The sequence below is a fragment of the Pteropus medius genome, unplaced genomic scaffold, assembly GCF_902729225.1.
Source record: "Pteropus medius unplaced genomic scaffold, Ma_sr-lr_union100, whole genome shotgun sequence".
Lineage (NCBI taxonomy): Eukaryota > Metazoa > Chordata > Mammalia > Chiroptera > Pteropodidae > Pteropus > Pteropus medius.
The window spans coordinates 15,903,625-15,924,622 of NW_024351543.1; the positions used below are offsets into that span (position 1 = coordinate 15,903,625).

General features: G+C 36.6%; 1 long non-coding RNA gene across 1 annotated transcript in view; it reads left to right on the top strand.

Annotated features, from left to right (window-relative positions):
• The first annotated feature begins 280 nt into the window (after nt 1-280).
• Nucleotides 281-20,998, top strand: part of LOC120586805 (uncharacterized) — a 36,852-nt gene continuing 16,134 nt past the window's right edge. Inside the window, exon 1 of the long non-coding RNA XR_005648810.1 lies at nt 281-323. This is a non-coding gene — a long non-coding RNA (uncharacterized LOC120586805). The remainder of the gene's footprint in view (nt 324-20,998) is intronic.

A 20,998-nucleotide genomic window follows, 5' to 3' on the forward strand; every position in this document is an offset into this window, starting at 1 on the left:
TTGCCCAAACTTCTTTGCAAATAAGGATGACCTTGTGACCTAATTTTGACCAATGAGATAGATATAAGCAGAATTGCACAGGTGGTATTCCTGAGTAGGCTATTTTATTATACTTAAAAGGTGCAGACTGTTGCATATGTTTTCACTTTTTGTTCTTTTACCCTTCTTATTGCATGGAACATAAATATGGGGCCAGATATGCAGCTGGTTTCCTGCAAGTACAAAGTACTTTCTTGCATAAGTAGGTAAAGTTAATAATTATAAAGGGCTTGTATTTTCAACTACATGAGCCCAGGACAGCCTACTTTGAGGTTTTGTATCATGTAAGTAAAATAACCTCCTTTGATGTTTAAGACTGGGTACTAATCCTAAATAATAATTTCTTCTTTGTTCCAAATGTAACCTTGATCACCAAAGAGCTCGGTTCAATGGGCTTTTATTTTATCATCTTTAGGAGAACCATGACAAGTGCCCTGGATGACATTTCAGGAGTGCTGTGTTCTTATAAGAAGTTATCTATGAGCTATGGGTATGCTTTTGGACAAGAAGTTTCGTTTTCTCTAAGCTGAGAGGGTTGGATTTAAGTACACTGAAGGCTCTTGCTTGTATGATTAAAGAAAACCTTAAAGCAGAGAATGCATAATGATGGACTCTAGGTACATGCTGAATCAGTTATTGTGAAAAATAGATAAACACTGAAAAGAAAGAGACAGATTAAGTCACCTTTCATAATCACTTACTCTTGCCTGTTTCCATGTATTTTGCTGTGCTTCCTGGGAGAAGAGTAAATGTCTTGTTTCACTGACTTTGGGCTTGGCCGTATGACATGCTTTGGCCAGTGAAATGTGAGAGGATGTGATGTGTCCCATGCTCACCCAGAAACTTTCAAAGGCATCACAAATTTCCTTCAGAACTCTTGCTTTTCTCCTGTGTCCTGAGCACAGGCATAGCACACAGAGCAGCTTTTCTTCCCTTCTAGGTCACTGAATAAGAAAACACATGGGACAGACCTACGACCTGCTGCAGTCAATCCACAGCTGAATCATAACATAAACAAGGAATAAACCTCTGTTATTATAAGCAACACTAAGATTTTAGAGTTTTGTAACTGCAGAAAAACCGACTAGGATTGCAAGGAACCTACAAGCCTTTAACAAAAAGCGGTCCATAGAGGTAGTTATAAATGTATAAAAGCCATAATCTAAGAAGGAAATTGTGATTAAAAGCTAGGAAATAGAGTCCAACACTAAATAATGGGAACTTGGGCTTCATTTGGTAAATTCTCTAAATTCTGCCAATTGTTTTCTATTACATGACATAATGGTTACAAGTCGTGGCTCTGAAGCTAGATATATGCATTCTCATCCCAACTCTTCCATTTGCAAATTGTGTGTCCTTGGTCAAGTAACTATTTTCTTTAAAATAAGGCAATGAACAGGATTTAACTCATTGGTTGGTATACAAGGAGGACCAAATGTTTAATATATAGCACTTCAAACAGTATTTTGTCTAAATTATGCACTCAGTAGTTAGCTAGTATTTATGTGAGAGAGTTTCCGCCCCTCCTCCCTAATGCTACACTGCTCTGCTTTTGGCTAAGACAATAAGAAAACCACCAGAGCCATGAAGGTCTGGAAGAAATTAGGATAAGACAAATGAAAGCCAGAAAAATGAGTCTAGTGAGAAATGTTCTATCTATCTATCTATCTATCTATCTATCTATCTATCTATCTATCATCTATTTATCTATCTGCCTCTAAAGAAAAAAATATATATCAAAGGCAGAGGTAGACTTTAAAATACCTTTGCTTTTTTAGCTAAATTGCTATTATTTTTATATTGGTAAATTTAAGCATACACAAAGAGAAGTGTACAAGTACCTAAGTATAATACTCATGAATTCATGACCATTCTTGTTTTGCTTATGCCCTCTGTTTCCCTGTCCCACAACATTATTATGAAGAAAATCCCAGATGTCATAGCATTTGGCTGAATAACTTTGAAAAACTGTTTGCAATTAATCTTTTTCTAATAAAGGAGGGCATGTTTGGACTCTTGGAGCATTCTCATCCTGAGTTACATAGCATCAGAAAATGAGAGTATAATAATTAACTGGTGGGTGGTATATCAGCTTGTTAAAATACAAAGTGTGGGCTGTTACCATGGTCTGGAGCCAAGAGACAGCCACACATGCTTCCCACATGGTTTCAGGGAACTTCTTTCTGGAGTGCAGTGGTATGAGATAGATTTTTGAGAGGCACATTACAAACCATAAGAACAAATCGATGTAAAATATCAGCTCGCTTTATTTTAATAGATACTTAAAGACCACACAGAATTTAATGTGCTTTAGTATTTAGGAAAATAGGCGAGTTCAAGATGAGCCCAGCCTTTAGAGTTTAGACACATGTATAACTAATTATTTCCCCAGGCAGGTTGAAGACTTTTAGTATAAAATTCCAAATCAAAGTCTGTATCATTCCAGAAGTGCGAGTAATTTTATTTTGGGGGAATGAGGGCAGAGATACAGTTTTATAGAGGAAGCAATTTTTAAATTTAGCTTTTAAAGAGTCAGTAGCATTTTGACAAGTGGACCAGGAGGTAGGTAGGTGAAAGCCAAAAAGAAAAAGAAAAAAGGAATTTTAAAAGGTGTGAAAATATATACATGTCTTAATGCAGAAATCAGTGACATTTGAATCCCAATTCTGGAACCTTCTTTCCTGTATTATGTAAGTCCAAGGAATGTTCTAGAAACTTATTTTTAAATAGATGTCATTTGTTGGCATGGAACACTTTCTGCATACTGATGAAATGTAATGGGCAAATCAAATAATGTAATATTTATATTCTTTTTAAATATTGCCATAAAACTGGAGTTGGCAAACTATAACCCCTGGGCCAAGTCTGGCCCAGTGCCTGTTTTTATGAATAAAGTTTAACTGGAACACATCTGTTACCAGAGAGTGTTATTGGTGCATTGTTCAGGTTCTTGATGTCTCGAACAAAGAATTGAGCAAGACACCAAAATGCAGCAAAAAAGAAAGCTTTATTAGAAGAGAAAGTAAAGCAACAGTACGCTTCCAGACTGGGAAGCACAGGAGCAGAAGAGTGGCTCAAAAGGCTCAAAAGGCTCAAGGGCACAGTAACAAAGTCTTTGGGGTGGGCTTTCTTGATTGATGGTTAAGATGGACAAGACTCAGTGACTCATCCTTTGCTTTCTGTGCATGTTCGTTCCCAGAATTCAGTCTGTTACAATGATACTAATGAACTTCCGAGCATAGGCATCATATTATAATGATGGTATAATGAGGCTCAGGTGAATTGATAGTCGTTGGGGTCTTCACTGTGCAGGTGTAAGCGACTGGCTGAAACTAGTACCCAATTTCCTGCTTACTAGTTTCCTTGTGTGAGTTACTTTTAGCCCAAAAATGCCTTCTGGCTTGCTTAACTGTGGACGGACTAGGGAGAACCTTTCTAGAATAGGATGACCTTAGCGTCTTTGCAGGCAGACCCGAAACCCCCATCTAACTTCGGACCTGAAACCCCCTATCTAACTTTTTTGCTTAACCCTTTTCAAAGAGCCATGAACTCCTTCTTATTAGTGTGGATGCTGAGGGACGGGAAGACTCTTCTTCTGTATCTGTCTCCTGCTCAGGAGGGTCATAGTCCCTGCTTATTGGGATTTCACGGAGCTCTTTCCCTCTCTGCCTTAGTCAAGACGGGGTCTTGAGTTTACTGACAAAGTGCTGTCTCTGTCCTTAGACGAGGAAAAAGATACAAACTTGTTACTTGATTCATGTACCTACTTACATTTCTATTATTGATTTGCCTATCAAGCGGGTAAAGGAAATCAGGCTTAATACATTTCGTAAAAGAAAGAAAAAAATTTGGGTTAAAGGTCCACTCTCTTCTTGGACTCTAAGGGCCCTATTTTGGCCTAAAGCTACTCTTGCCTTATAATGGGCCTAGAGAATGCTGAGTTTCAATCTTTATCAATAGCCAGAGGACCTGAGTCACCAGTTTCAAGGTAATTATCTAAGTTTGAGGGAGAGGGTCTTTCTCCAAAGAGAAGAGGAAAGAAAAGACTTAACTAGATTTACTAAAAAGATTAAGAATTTTGCAAGTGATGGCCCATAGCGCAGCCACACCAATTTACTTACTGTTGTCCATAGCTTTGTGGTGCAGGAAGTTGGGTAGTCGCAGGAGACCATCTGGCCTGCAGGCCTGACTGATTTGCTCACAGTCGGGACTAAAGTGAGATGAGCAAGGCCTGGGGTGTAAAATGTAAGTGCGTACTTATTCCCAGGGGCACTTGAATGACCCTGTGAGAGGGAGCCTTCTAAAAGTTTGTGCAGTAGGTGCCTTACTTGTCTTACCCTCGTCCTGGACCTGTACTTCTTTACACTCTGCCTCTCTGTAAAAAGTTTTTCCAACTCCTGTTATAAAACAAAAGCCTTTGTAGCAGATTATAGTCTTAAATTATTTAGCAGTTTTCCTGGGATGAAATGAAGTCCATTAATTATCCAATGAACAAAAAGAGTGACAAGTGATGAATTTAACAGTCATTAATTTATGGTAACATGTCATTGAATGGTACCAGAATGTGCCATCCCAAAATATGCCACTTTAGCATAAAGAGCATTTTGAGCTAAAGGCAACTGAAAGCCAGAAGAAACTGGGTAAAGCTCTTTACCTCATCCTAACTGTCTAAAAATAAAATATAAATTTCTCTTTTTATAAAGGAAATTTACATTTCTAAAGGAAATTTCCATTTGTAGAAATGTTTCTGTACCAGGAAGAGAGATAACTCTTATCGCTGAAGAGGCTCTAATCTACATAACAAGACAGACCTTATTTATCAGACCTTTTCTTTCCATCCTGTCTCCTTACCTGCATCCCCTGCCCAGAAGCCCCAAACCAATTTTCCTTTGTCTACCCTAAACTGGTCTACAAAGCTCAATCATCTAGTTGCCTTCTGGAGCCACATTTTTGGTTATGAAGCCTAGTGCACACATATATAATTAAAACTGTTTTCTTTTTTTTCCCCACTTGTTAAGCTCTTATCAGTTTGATTTGTGGGCCTCGGCCATTGAACCTAGGAAGGTAGAGGGAGAAAGATTTTTCATCCCCTACAATCACCAAATGGAAACTACTCCACCATTTCTGCCAAGTACCTTGGGGCCAGGCCTTAGTGTAGCATGGATGGTTTAGTCAAATAGAATTCATCTGTTGTTCTTTTGCTTTATTTTTGTTTCTCTCATATGATGTAATTTTCTGGATTATCTCTGCAAGTGGCTTGAGTCATTATGAACTTCAGGTTATATGGGCAGACTTCTTTGTATTTCATACATTTTGAATCAGTGCATACATTGAGGTTAATAAAATTGCTCTTATAAAATAAAAATAAGATATATATTTTTTACAAATTTATTGAACCAGACAATAGGAGATTGGTCAGAATAAGAAAAAAAAACTCAAATGCAATTTGAATGGCTCGTGGCCCTTCATCCTCTGCTAATGTTTCATCCACTCCTGCAGGCCACTCCAAATAACATTTTGAATACACCGCAATTTCTAGGGCTTCTAATGGAGCGTTTCTCCATATGAATTCTATCATCTATTCAGTGAGCACAACCCTTTTGGAGAAAATTGCTTTGTAATAATGTTTCATATGAGGTTTTATCCCTCATCTTGCGGCTCTTACCATATAAAAGATTTCAAGTTACATAGTTTGAGGGCATCGCGTTGCTAGTGCTACAAACAGTGGACAGAACCAGGGACTCAGTGTGTTGTGAGATTAAACTTTTTATAAGAATATACAGCTCCTCAGTTAAGAAGTTAAAATTGTTGGTGCTATTTGGAAACCTCATGAATAAATATAAAATATGTAATAAAAAATTCACTGAGTAAACACTAGATTTTAATAAAATAATGCAGGTTGTAGGAAATACAAGAATGCATGCATTTGGGGGTTTTCAAAGCATTCCAGAGTGAATTGTTTTTTAAAAAAACAGCTGTGGAAAAAAAGTGAATATCAAATAAATAGAATAATTGTCTTAATGCTGCAGGTAAAGTTAGAGATCGTACATTTTTAATGGACCTAATCAATATGGAATACTAAAAATTATTAATATATTTCACATCCAGGAGTGGAAAATTGAATATGTAACATTTATCCAAGGTCAAAATAAAAAGCTTGGAAAAGGTAGTAGTGTGATCATCTTAGAGAGCAAAGAAGGCAAGGCAGGGAGTAACCAAAAAGTGGTTGAAAATATTAAAATACATAGTAGTGTGCATATTTGTCACCACTCCCAGCATATCTTTGAATTTCAGAAACCCTTCTAACCAAAGTCCCTACAAATCCAAACTAGGGGACAAATGACTGGATATTGTTTACACATCCCACATGCTTCAGGAAGAAGACCACCCTTCCCATAGTCTCTAAAGTGCCCCCACTCCATACTAGATCAAATAGTACACAATAGGGTGCTTATGTGGTGTTTAGCCCTTCCTCAAAAGAACCTGGCATAAGTCTCAATAGGAGACAGGATATCAGAATAAATAGGACATTGTTCCCTTCTATTAGGGCGATTCTGGTGTTCCTGTTGCTTGACAAAGACACAAGTGCTGCCGGAAAATGAGGTCGATTGTTTCACAAAGCTCACATTTTAAAGTTCTCCTCAGTTTCTTCTTTTCTGAGTAGTTCCTCTGCTGCAAACCCAGGTGGGGAAAAGACCTTGGCCACAATGCCACAAGGAGATAGCTTTTTCTTTCATCCTACTTCTCCTATTCACCATCTGTGATTAACCATTCAGTAGTTCTATTTGCTAGGCATTTTCAAAGCAAGAAAATTGAGCAAGCACCTCAGATCTGGCTTGGGAAATCTCTTGTGTTTAAAAGTGGAGTGAGATAGTCTTGTGAACAGCACTGGTAAACCTGTAGAAGTCAGAGCATGCATTGATGACGTTTCTTCTTTTCATAGTAACGAGACACATATTAAACATTTTTCTACGTGTGATTTGATCTAAGAACCAATTGGATTTAGAAGTTTTGAAAATGTTCCTATGTTATTTTGCCAGAACTGCCGCAACAAAGAACCACAGACTGGGGGGGCTTAAACAGCAGAAAAGTATTTTCTCAGTGCCGGAGGCTAGAAGTCCAAGATGAAGCTCTTGGTAGATTTGGTTTCTTCTAAGGCCTCTCTTCTTGGCTTGTAGATAGCTGTCGCCTTTGAGTGTCCTCATATGGTCTTCTCTCTGTGTGTGTCCTAATCTCCTCTTATAAGGACATCAGTCATATTGGACTGGGACTCACCCTCATGGCCTTGTTTAACCTTGAATATCTTTTTAAAGGCTCTCTCTCCACATACAGTCATGTTCTGAGGTACTGGAGGTCCAACATATGGATGTTGCGAGCACAGTTCAGCCCATAACGATGCCTTTTTCACTTCTTACTAGCGGCAAATCCCTTTATGGTTCATCATTAGACAAACGTTTTTCTGGTTTAAAATTTCGTCTGTGCTACTGAAGGCCTGCTTCACACAAGAGGAAAGTCCGAGGTGAGAGGTTTCTCTCCTCCTGAACTGCAGGCTGTAAAATGGAGTTTTTCAAAGTTTCCTCAGAAAGGAGTGGGGAGCGGAAAGGTGGATCTCAGGGTCAAGTGCCGGTGAGAACAGACAATTTCAATTTTAAAACTGAAAAAATCGGCATAGAATTTGCAGTATTATGTGTATTTTACTTTTTTGGCATAATTAAGTTTTACTTCCTCCTGCCTGTGTAACTTTTTCGCTTTTCATCTTCCTTTTGATGGCAATTTAAACAATATTTAATTGCACTTCTATCTTTTATTATGTCTCTTCAATCTAATTAAGGCAGCAACTTTTATCAAACTCTATTTTTCTGTTAACATTAAGCGTATCCAAACTTACCTTTATTTTAATTATCACTATTAGTATCCCTAGGATACCAAAAATATTTTAAATATCCCTTTCATGTGTGCACATTAAATGTTGATTTAATTTTCCATTAACACTAGAACTTACCTAATTTTTTTAAGTACATAAATTTGAAAAGAATTTAGATTCTAGACAACTGAAAGTATAACATGATAGCCAATGAAAAGCAGCAAAATAACTCAGATGAAACTAGCTTTGAGGATTAAGCCATGTCTGGTGGAAGCCAGATGGCATATAAAGGACTTGGCCTCATTCTTTTTTAAAAGCAGGCGGCTTTCTCTCTCCTAAGGCTGGGCTTAGTGGCTGGAGAAGTTAGTTTCCACTATCAGACTGATACTGCTCTGTGTATGATCTACCTGGAAGGGAAATGGTGATGGAGCTGGAAATGAGTTGAGGACTGCAGGTCGATTCTTTCCAATTACTTGTTGAAATATGGCACTTTCTCTAAAACAGAAACATAACTGGATAAAAATCAACGCCATGTAGGGGACAGCACATTTTGCTCTTTAAAACTCTTTCAAAGATACTTTCGTCTTCTCCTCTTGGAATTGCCCAGTGACAGCGGGCAATGCGTGTCCTGAGTTCTAAGTCATAGGGAGGTCTCTCAGGCCCTTGATCTCCATTTGAGGTGGAGAGACTGAAACTATGAAGAAATGATACTGAAACTCAGAAAAAAAGAAAATAATACATAATTAATATCCTCAAAAAGATGATGTTTTGGTGGCAGGTTTGTGGAATATATATTACTTTAGTCATAGATGAAATTGACACAATTTTTGAATGCATTACCACAGATGGGCCATTCCTCGAGAAAAGTTAATACATCTAGATGATACGAATTTTCCATTTTACAGATTTTCTAGGAATTTCTTATATTAAAGAGTCAGTTTTGTCTTGCAACTCTTTCATCTGCATTAATAAAATCATAACACTTTTATTGTATCCAAATATTTAAACACCTAAGGATTATACACCTAAAAAAAACAAAATTAGAATTATATGCTAAATATATTTGTTCTTGCAAATATGATATTGTAAGGATTCCTTACATTTTCTAAGTGATTTTTAAAAAAATCTTAACCCGAATGATTTATTTTTTCTTAAAAACTTGTAATATTTGTCTTTGGATCAAATCGTCTTTGCGGAGAAAGCACTGTCTTTTGACACTTTCTGCTCTTTCATTGATTACCTTTTACCGAGTCAACTCATCAGATAAATGATTAGAAGAAAAGTATTTCAGAAATGGGAGACAGGATAAGTACATTTTGAAGGATGAGAAGTAGTGAGAGGTACAGAGGGCAGTGGTTCAAATCTACTAAGTCTTCTTTATAGTTAGGAGACATCTTCAAGCAATAATTGATCAGTGTCATTTATGGAAAAAATCCCCAGCATTTTCCTTCATTCTAAATATAATCTGAAACCTACTCGGTTTAGAATCTGTGATGTCCATTGTGGTAACTGTTAACCATATCTGGTATTTAAATTAGGTAAAACTGAAAAAAAAAAACAGAAAAATCAGTTCTTCAGTTGCATTTTAAGTGCTCAGGAGCCACCGTATAGGTAGGAGGCTACCACATAGATGTAAATAAGTACTAAAAGAGGAATTGGACAGGCATCAAAATTAATTTATGATTGCTTCCAATTTGACCTTGCCCAAGGCCTGAGATTTTATGAGATGTGAACTCTGCCCCTTCAAGGATGCTATGGATTGAACACAACACATTCAGATTTCCCCAGATTAGTCATTTCCTTTTCCATCACTACCTGAGTTCAGCTGACGCCTCCTTGCAGGGCAGATGTGCTATTATTACCTTTTACTTCACGAGTCACTTTTTGGTATTTCTTTATGAGGTGTCAATTCGGTCCACCTATTCTCAAAGTACATTCTATAACTGATTTCCATTCAATTTAATTAAACATATTAAAAAGGCATATCTCTCATATTTTCCAGAAGAAATTTCTTTCCACAAAATTTTGAACATCATTTGGGTTGACATTCAGTGTATTTCTATATCACAGCATTTTAGTTTTAATGCTGAAATCTTTTAATCGCATGCTTAAAGTAAATGGAAAATAAGTCATAGGATCCATGAGTCTTCTTTTGTTTTGCTTTGCTATTCTAGCACATTGTTAATTGTCATATGTGACAAACGTTAATATTATACTTTAATTGAATCTCACTTTTATTTCCCTTTTTATATTCAGTATTAGTGATTAAAAAAAACCCTCTGAATACATTTGTCCTGGCATCCAAAAGTATGACAATTTGGCTCTCATAATAATTGCATATATAATAGATGAAATCATCTGTTGGTTTTAAATGCTTTTAAGTTGAAAATAATTTCCATATGGTTGAATTAGGCATGATCTCCACACTCATAAAGATCCATGTGGCTGAAATTATATTTACATGCCTTTAGATAAAATGGAGAGATATGAAACTTTTACCACCAACAACTTGTAAATTAGCAAGAGAGATTGCTTTTCAGAGCATCTAAAATCAAATTGCCAATAACAAAGACATTGGCAATCAATATTTGGTTTTAAAAGTAAGAATAAAAACATCTATTATTTATTAGCACTTACTATGTGCTGGATTCTATACTAAGAGCTTTATATGTATTATTAAATTCGTGGTTGGCAAACTTTCTCTGTAAAGTGCCAAAGAGTAAACATTTTAAACTGTGTGGACCATACAGTCTGTCATAGTTACTCAACTCTGTAGTTGTAGCACTTAAGTAGCCAACAGTGACTATATTTCAATGAAACTTCGTTTACGAGAACAGGCAGGGACCCAATTCGACCTTTTGGGCTCCAGTTTGTCAACATTTGATCTAAATGAATCTTCATAAATAACTGATGATCATCTACTGAGGGTATGCCTCTAAGCCACTGAAGGTTGCTGCAAATGTTACAGAGAAAACCAGAAAACTTCTCCCTTTACTACCCGGACATGTAGGATCCACCTCTTCCAGGAGTCTCTGGTTCCACGTCTTTTGGATTACTAATCCTGGCTGCCCTTGGAGCACTGAGCTCAGGCTGAAGACAGTGGTCAAGGTTCACAGATTGTGGGGTTATCAGGCCTCAGCTACTACTTGGATTTAGAACACTGGTTTACCTATATGATAAGCCATATCTCCAGCAAATCTTTGGAGAAAACTTTTCCTAAAGAAATAGCAGTTAGTAAGGCCCAGGGTCAGGGAATCCCACCCTGACATTCATGTCTCCATCTTCAACCATCCATTATAATGTGTGCCTTTCTGACCGGCTTCTCTCTCATATACTTCGACAGTGTGCTTCCTTTCTATCCTCCTGATCTCCTTCTCAGGCTTTCTGTTGTGACCTGTCTAACCTTATTCCACTGTAAATAAACTCTTCTTCATCCACAGACTCTTCATAGAATCCTTTTTCTACTTGTTCTGTCTTTACTATGCTTCCTATTTCCATATTAGCCCTTCCCAACTTATGTGAAGTGAGGATATAGAGCTTTATCCTCGCCCTCAGCCCTCAGAGTGGTCACATGGTATCTGTCACAGCCAGAGCCTCTGGAATATTGCCTTTACCAGCCACATCCTCTTACCCATTTAGGCTATAATAAGTAAAGGACAGTGGAACCCACACTATCTCATTCACTCCCTTATCTTTAACTACCTACTACATAGATGCATCTCAAGTCTGTATTACTAGCTGGAATTAATCTTTTGAGCTCCTCAAATTCAACCACAACTGTTTAGATATATTTTCCATTTGGTTGTCCCACGAGTATCTCAAACTCAAAGTTGAATGTGTGATGTTTCTTACAAATTGATTTTTCCTCAGATTGGTGAATAAAACCACCATCTACAGAAACCTGGGGACACTCTCTGACTCTTCCCTTCGCAAGAAGCTGGTCCTATAAGATTTAGCTTTCTCACATCTCCAATAGCTATTTCCAAAAGTTTCCAAGTAATTGTCCCTTATCTCACTCTTTCACTTAATAATCAGTTATTTTCCTCTTTCTCACTTAATAATCAGATATTTTTAATGAGCATGCTCACTTGGAATAAAGACTACCCTTTCCTACTTATTTGCAGCAAGGGTAGCCATGTTATTATGCTCAGATAAGTAAATGTAATTGAAAATCTCATGTGTGACTTTCAGGGAATATTCTTATAGGAATAATGCGCAGCATTTTTTCTTTTTTTCTTGATGCTTGGAATAGACACATAATGCTTGCATCTTGAGTAGTTGTCTTGTTTCTTGAAGTGGAATCCACATTTTTGAGCATGAAGGAGCATCAAGATAGAGGAGCCTTGGTTATAGATGAATTGAGAATTTGACTTTTCAGCTTCCAGTCTTGAGCTGGGAAAAATGGATTTCATTTACATGGCAAAAGAAAAAAAAAGGAGGGGAGAATAAATACACACACATATGAAAACACACACACATAAACTTCTATCTTGTTTAAGCCCCTCTGTGTTTTTTTCTCTACCTCATTTCAACAAGTCTCTATCTACCAAGAAAAAAAAAAATCTTCTAAAAGCCAAATCTGATCATTTTATTCTTCTTATTACAACCCTCCAGTGATTCTTATTTGTCTCTGGGATAGAGTCCCAACTCCTTAGTAAGCATACCAGGTTGATTCATTCTGACCTTGTCTATATGTCCACCCTGCCATCCTCCATTATGGATGGAGCTAGTGATAGTTATGGTATTAACAGCTCCTCCTGGGCTGAACTTCTAGTCAAATCTCCTAATAAAGAATGCCAGTGTGTCTGTGTTTCAAGGCATCAGCCAGAGAAAAATTAAAATCAAATTTAACATTTATTAAACTAGTATTATTGTCTAGATCTAAGAGTTCTCTATAGAGTAACTCATTTAATTCTCAAAACAACTCTGTAAGATAGTGTTATTATCTGTACTCTCTAGAAAGAGAGACTGAAGCACAGAAAGACTAAGCTGAATTTCCCAGTGGTGACTAAATAATGCAAATTAGGGCCAGGGTTTAACTAATGCTAGAGCCTGCTTAACTACTATGAGATATGTCACCCATATTGCTATGGGGAACCAATTCTAACAGCCCAAAAGATTTTCCAGGTCTCCATCTTTTCTCTCCATATCAGTTATCAGAAGCAGAGGCCTATGCTGCTTCCATGTTTTTCAAGATTATTTCAGTAAAAGTGTGTGTTTGTATGCGTGTATGGTGGCGGTGGGGGAGTTGTTTCTTGATTCACTCATTAGCTCCTAAGTCATTAGAAGTATCAGGTCATTTCTGGTGGACTCAGATACTTCACGTTGTTCTAGGAGACATCCAGCACTATTTATAATGTATGCTTACAGTTAATATCTACTACAAGATGCAAATTCATCTGTAATATATTAGCTCCAAGCTTCTACATATTTTCAATATAACTTTTACTTTTCCAAGGTGAACTAAATATGGCAACATTTATTAGGACTTTCCTCATCCCACAGCAATGTATAACGTGAATTTCAACTGGATGAAAAGAGGCAATTTGCTCTCTGTAAATGTCCAGAGAGCCATAAGTATTTTAATCAAATCTTGGGGTTCTGTAACCTTTCTATTATTTGTATGCCTGAGCATGCATAAGCAAACAAGATTAGAAGCAAAGGAAAGAAAATTAAAATTGCAGGACATTTTCTAAATTCTTTCCTGAAGAATTATTTGGAAATGCATAAGTCCTATTATTTTCTTCTATGTCCATCGATGTGCCAAGTCACAAATGTTGTTAGACCAGTTCTTGGTGTCAAAAGTTGAAATTTTATCTAATTAAGTGGTTACAACATTACTAGGATTAATTCATACAGTGCTCTGTGCAGAAGCCCTTAGACTATCCTAGTAGGGGCTACTTCTTTGCTGTTAAGACACTTCACTGATGTGCTGAATTTATTGAATGCCTATCTACTTGTTAATAATTGGGATACATTTGATTCCAATTCCAGCCTTGTTCCAGAAAAAGATTAAAACAACTTACCAAGATACATATGGAATAGCAAATACATGAGAAAAATGAGTCAGGAAAGTTCAATAGAAGCGGAGATGAGTCAGGACACAAAAAATCATGCAACGAAGTCGTACATATTTGCTAGAGGTGTGCCAAAAACTTGATTCTAAGTTTCTGCTAGCCAACGAGAAGAAGAAAACACTATAAGTAGGTGATTCACACTATTCATTATAATAAAAATATCTAGTTGCTCAAGAAATGAACAATTTTATCTGATTCTGAGATCAGGATTTTCTCCCATGAGACTTTACAGAGAGGACACCATGTAAGGTAGTGTTATAAGCATCATCTCATGAGTTGTACAGAGGAGTTTCAAATGACACACCGCAGTATCAGCTCCTGGCATCTGGCCAAAGTACGATTAAGTAAGAAGAGCTACTGGGACCAAGGTGATGAACAATAAGCCAATGACTACATGATGATTTGGTTTGAACTAGGGTAGATTAGAGGACTTACAATGGTAGTTCTCCAACATTTATATTCATAAGAATCACAAAATAAAAAGATGGATTGATATACTTCTTCCTCAGAAATTCTGGTTTAGTTCACTGGAATGGGATCCACCAATCTCTATTTTTAACTTTCTTGAAGAGATTCCAGTGTAGGACATAGATGAACCACAATGGAAAGAACAGAGACCAAAAGTAACAAGCAGCTCTATCTGATGTAAATTAATGAAACATCTGGAGATATCAGCAAGAAATGATCATTTCGATTTGAGAAAAATTAATCTATAACAACTCTTTTTGAAGTAATGTTAATGCAAACTTAGTAGACTACTTTACTAGAGAGGATGTTCTAGTGGAAGATGGACTTGTATTTTTCATCTTCTCTACAAAGCGAAAAATGCCTTCTTGGTCAAAGAATGGATGGGGATAAGAAGTCACTCAGAATCACTGAGTGTGGATTTTTTGAAGGTGGAATTACTCAGGTGTATGGATATGGAAAGAGGTCTTATCTCAGAATCAACTTTATGGGATGTTGGGCTTTTTTCAGAAAACAGTGGCCTAATGCAGTGGCGTGGCATCCATATTCTACTTCAGAAATGAGGCACTTGATCACCTACTTGCCAAGAATATTTCCTTCTGAGGAATTCTAGATGACTCGCTCTGCAAGAATTGTCCTCCTTAACCAAGTTTACACTCTTGGGGCTGCCAGTATCCTATGGCCAGCTGGTTCAGAGATACAAGGCCTGGACAACTCTGAAGGTTCATCTAGTTCCACAGCTTCCCATGGGACTGGCTCAGGACTTTGTTAGACCTGTATTGCTATTCAGCTTTTCCCTCTGCAATCCTTTATTCATACCCCTTACGGATGTGGGTTCTAGGGGGGGTTCTTCTAAAATGTCTTGCCCCAAATCCCCATCTCAGAGTCTATTTGCTGGAAAACTTGACCTAAGACATACTTGACCTAAGACATGTGGGTACAAACTTCCTGGTCCTCACTTCATTGACATTATCAATGCAACTTCGCAATTGAATTTTGGTCTCTCTCTGTCTCTCTGTTTCTCTCTGTCTCTGTCTGTCTGTCTATCTGTCTGTCTGTCTCTCTCCCGCTCTGTCCTTGATATTTAAGAATTCCCTACTGTTGATCTCCTGCTGTGGATCTCTTTTTTTTCTTCATCACCGATCTTATTAGGATGTATCCACTTTTTACTTTGTTATATCTCTCTATAAGCCTGACCCCAAACACACACATACACACACAAAGCACTGAGCTTTCTGTGATCCAAGGTATTTGAGAAATTCTGAGTTAAATAAATCTAAGTCACTGCAGTAATTCTCAGAGTCTTTAAAATTCTCATACAACATACAATTAATCATTTCAAAGTGTAGAATCCGTGGCATTTAGTGCATTTACAGTGTTGCGCAATAACCAACGCCTCTCTCTAGTTCCACAACATTTCGTCACCTCGAAAGGAAATCCTCTCCCTATGCAGTCACTTCCCTTTGCCCTTCCTCTCAACATCTGGCAACTAACCTGCTTTCTGTCTCTGTGGCTTTACTTATTCTGGATATTTCATGTGTGTGTAATCATATGTGACCTTTGCATCTGACTGCTTGCACTTAGTATAATGTTTTTGAGGTTCAGTCATGTTGTAGCATGTAGCAGTATGTCATTCCTTTTTTATGGTTGAATAATATTCCATTGTATGGATATATCACACTGTTTATTCATCAGTTGATGGAAATTTGGGTAGTTTTTATCTTTTAGCTATTGTGAATAGTGCTGTTATAAATGTGTGTACAAGTTTTGTTTGAATATCTATTTTTATTTTTGGGAGGATATATACCTAGGAGTAGAATTGCTGGATCAGGATAATAATTCTATGTTTCATTTTTTTTTTTGAGAAACTATTTTTAAAATTCACTTCGAAAGGCCTTCTGAAATAATTTACTTTAAGATTCTAAGAGTTAATTAAGAGTTAATGTGTTTTAACCTCTAGAATTATTTGACACTTCAGAAGACTTTAACCAGAAGCCTTGAACTTGCAATACTGGAATTTTAAGACCTAGATCTACAAAGGGAAGACATTTTTGAGACTGAATTTTTTTTTAGCAGTTCACTCATATCATGCTATACAAAGGACTCCTTATTCCTCCCGTGTTTTGTAATACCTTAAAGGATTTTGTAATTCCTTAAAGGAATTAAAGTAGTTTGGTGATCACTTGAGGACAATGTAAATAACATCTGTATTAAACATTTGTTGATGTGTTACTAAATATTGGATGACCACTCTCATGTAACTAATTCAGCATGGAAATAAAGAGTTATTAAAACCAAAGAAATAAAAAAATTGGAAATTTAAATTTATGTCTTTCTGAACTCTTAAGTTTTCTTTATTTTGTCTTTATCTTGAAAATGAATTTATTTATAAAAAGGAGAAAACCATTTGGCTTTATATTTTTCTGTAGTGCTTAGTAGACATTGACAGAAGTATATCCCTTTAGTTTTATGGTTACTTTAAAGAAACAAGAATATAAATATTGCCAAGATACATGAAAACTAGTTTTAATAATATTTTTGTTTATTATTTAAATAATTTTATTATATATAACATATAATACATGTTACATATAATATGTGAATTGTATATTTAATATGTAATATGCGCATATTTGGACATAATATCTTTTGTTTCCTTAAAGTAACCATAAAACTAAAGAGATATACTTCTGTCAATTCACTATGTATTACCAGTTGGTAAGAAATATAAGAAAATAAGGAAACTAAGGAAAAAATGTTCATAATTGAGCAGTGAGCTTCACAGAGTAATAAGATATCATTCTTTGATGTCCATGTTAGAAAAGCAGCACTAGCGGGTAACCCACTCGTTTTGCAACTTGGAAGTATTTCTGTGGGTGACAGTGCTTTCTTGTCTCTGCCATTTTCCTGCCCTACTCTGCTTTTACTGTGACTGCTTCTGCTTCTCTATGTGGATCTTAAGCTCAGAACTTCCAGAAAAGCCCATCCAATTAAAATCCTATTGGGTGGTTTTCTCTTATCTCTTCGGTGGCTGGATTCTCTGGGATTGGTTTCTAGTCTAAAAAGAATTGTTAGAGTCAAATGACCTCAAGTATGGTAATGTGCATAACATATGCATACAAGGGTCAAGACTGGTTTTCTAGTAAAACCTGAATATGTCTGCCCCTTCCAGTTTTCTGCATTCTGCTCCAGTAGAGACAGCGAGAAAGCTAGGATGTCGTATTATCCAAACCAGGAGTGAAAGGAAGGAGATATCAATAATTAGAGTAAAGGGATAAGCCAGTGCTTTCCTGGCCAAACTGGGATGTAGGTCACCTTAAATAGAGAGAGAGAGAAAAAAAAAGATAAATAATAGATTCAGGTTCAAGGCCTAAGACTGCCATAAACCAGTGGCATGACTGGAGCTAGCCATATTTTCTCTGTAAGCTGCATTTTCCTGTTTATAAAGGTGGGTATAATGGTTTCCTCGAGTAGTGTATAATTCTAACATTTTTCTGCCTCTCTGTAATTATTTCTTCAATATCTGCCTTCCCTGTTAGCAGCATGAGGGCAGGATTTTGTCTGTCTTTTCAACCACGTCTTTGGATTTATCAGTATTTGGCAGGTAGTAGGCACTCAGATGCTCTTTACTGAGTGAAAGAATAAAAGGATACACCCAAGCGTATTAGGTAATGTCAATATCTGCCTTATTAGAATATTCTGGAGAAAGTTGTTTCACACTTTGCTTGCTAATATCGACAGCAGTACTATTAGGTGTTAGATGTTTATGCCATTCAGCTAGTGTTTGGAAGAGAAATTTTCTCCTAATTTATTATGTTACTTCTCAGGTTGCTATAAACGTTGAGATCAATAATTTGTATATTTTACATTAACTCATTCATCAAATGTTTATATACTGTCTACTATGTATCAGGCAGTTTTTAAAGCGTTGAAGATACATAGGCGATGCAAAAAGAGACATGGTCTCTACTAATATGGGGGAAAGAAACAACAAAAATTGTAAACTAACAAAAATTGATACATATAATTTTTGTAGTGATAGTGTTCTCAAGAAAAATATAGCATATTATAGAGAGCAAAAAGTTTGGGTGGTGAGGAAAGGCCTCTTTAAGGAAATAACATTTAACTCAAAACTCGAGAGATAACATTCGAACTATGTAAAGAATTGAAGGAAGAAAATACTAGGGAGAGGAACAGAATGTGCAAAGGCCCTGAAGTGGGAAATGTTTGGATAGTCAGGGGACTGCAAGAAAGTGAGTGTGTTCAGAGCAAAGCAAACAAAGTGCAATGTTAGGATTTCATTTAAATTAAAAAAAGAGAAAAGAACTTTTTTTAGGTGGAGGGAGGATAGACTTAACAAGACGAGATGAACTAGGAATACAAGTTGGAGGTGATTTCAACAATTCATGGCAGAAATAATAAAAATAACAAAAAGCAGATGGCTTTGGAATGTATTGTGAGGGTAGAGCAGTGTTTGCTTGTGGACTGGATGCAGAATGTTGGAGAAATAGATGAAGCGAAGATTATTCCTAGGATTTCACACTAAATAGCTAGGAGAAAGGTAATATGAAGGTTCTACTTGTGGAGATGAGGAGGGAGGGAATGTGTGGATACTTTAGCTTGGGGATAGAAGTGAGTGAGCAATCAAAAGTCTCTTTGGACATGCCAGTAGATATCTAAGAGGGATTGTCAAGTTGGCTGTTGGTTATGCCCATATAGATTTTATAGGAAAGATCAAGATCAGTGATGTAATTTTGGTATTCTTTGGGAGGCAGAGGTAATTTAAAGCAAGGGACTGGATAAAAACACCTGGGTCTGATAAGAAAGGCTGAGTTGTGAGACTTGACACTGACATCAGGAAGAGAAGGACTGATTGAAGAGTTTTCATAAGGCACACCCTGGGAGACAGAAAGAAAACCAGAAGAGTAGATGTCCTAGACACCAAAAGAAAAACACATTTTAGGAAGGAGTCAGGATTAATTGTGGTGAATGCTGTTGATTTTTCTGACCCCCATAACTTTTGAACTTTAGTTTGAAATGAAAGTTGTATTGAATGGCAACACCTGCTTCTAAAGATAAGCTTAAATGTTCAAATAAGTCAGAGTATTTTTTTCTGTTTTGAGAAGAGAGAAGAATCATGATACATTTTTCTCCACTTCCTTAAATAATATGTGAGATGACATTTCTCTAAATTATAACCAATGAGTGAAGAGCATAGTAACCATAGTGAGAAGATATAGATAGATAAAACTTACAAGAACTAAGCTAACATTTATACAGATTTTTCCAATTGCATGTCATCTTTTGAGAAGCTACAAAGCACATTACATTCTTCATTTTTTAATTTATAATTGAGTGTTAAGTAACTTTATTTTCTCTTCCACAATTCTACTTAGAGTAGTCGGAAAAGCTCTCCTTTTCTAGGCAAGAGAAAGTTTGATGTCCCTATTTTGGTTTCTTTTCTTCAGTCTACGTCATTCTGTGTTTATTTTGGAGCTTTTGAATGTAATGTCAAGGATCAGTGTCTGTCACTTGACCTGAGGGAAATGGCAGGTTCTTTTTTTGCGGTTTGCTTTCTGTTTTCCACAGAAAGGAAAAGAGACAATATATTAGCCTCTTCCTCTTCAGTTTGTCTTATGATGACAAATGAGATGACCAATACTTTAGAACTTACTAAGGTAATGGATCATTCAAGCTCTAAGAATGTCAAGACCTTACCAGTTTGGACATCATTTTAGGCAACTCAAATAAGACCTTCGAGTTTCCATTGAGATGACACAGAAATCTGATGGAGAAACTGCCAAGAAAATCAGATACCGAAGGTATCTTACACAGTACCTATGGCAGAAATATCTCTGAAGGAAAAAAGAAAATTAAGCTCTTCCGAGTGTTCAGTCTGTTTTTCCAATCTTGTACTGGGACTGAGATATATCGTTTGACTCTGTCCCACCTCTGCTGCAGCTGTGTGATCTTGAACATGCCTCTCGATCACTCTGAATTCTATTTACTATGTTTTATAACCCTGGGTTTATAGTAGCAGCCCTGCCTGTATCACAGAGTACAAAATGAAAGTGAGATAATGTATATAAGTGTTTTGTACATTAACAGTTACTATGAGAATATCTAAAGTTATTTTTTTTTTACCATACCTTAAATCCTGGATATCTCAAAGTATTTTATAAAATAATCCTTATTATTGTTGTACTTTGTTCTTTAAGTTTTCCAGGGTCTACTTGTGTCCCCTCTTTTACCACCCTTCAGTAATTACCTGCCCTTCCCCTCATCCTTAATAAAATACCTGGGAGGCAACTAAGACCATTCCTTCAGAATGATGACAAAGTCAGAATAATTCTATCTCCCTAAAATCCCTGAGTTCCTTCCCCTGCTTTGTCCATCCTTTACTAGGATGATCCCAAGGTCGATAGCGTCATCAAAACCAATTACTCCATTCCTCTAACTGCCTTCGTTGCCCCAGCTTTTTATCCTCTAATCTATTTTTTTTTTTTTTTTGCAGCTACCTTAGAGCGAGCCTTAAAAATCAGGCCAAAACGAA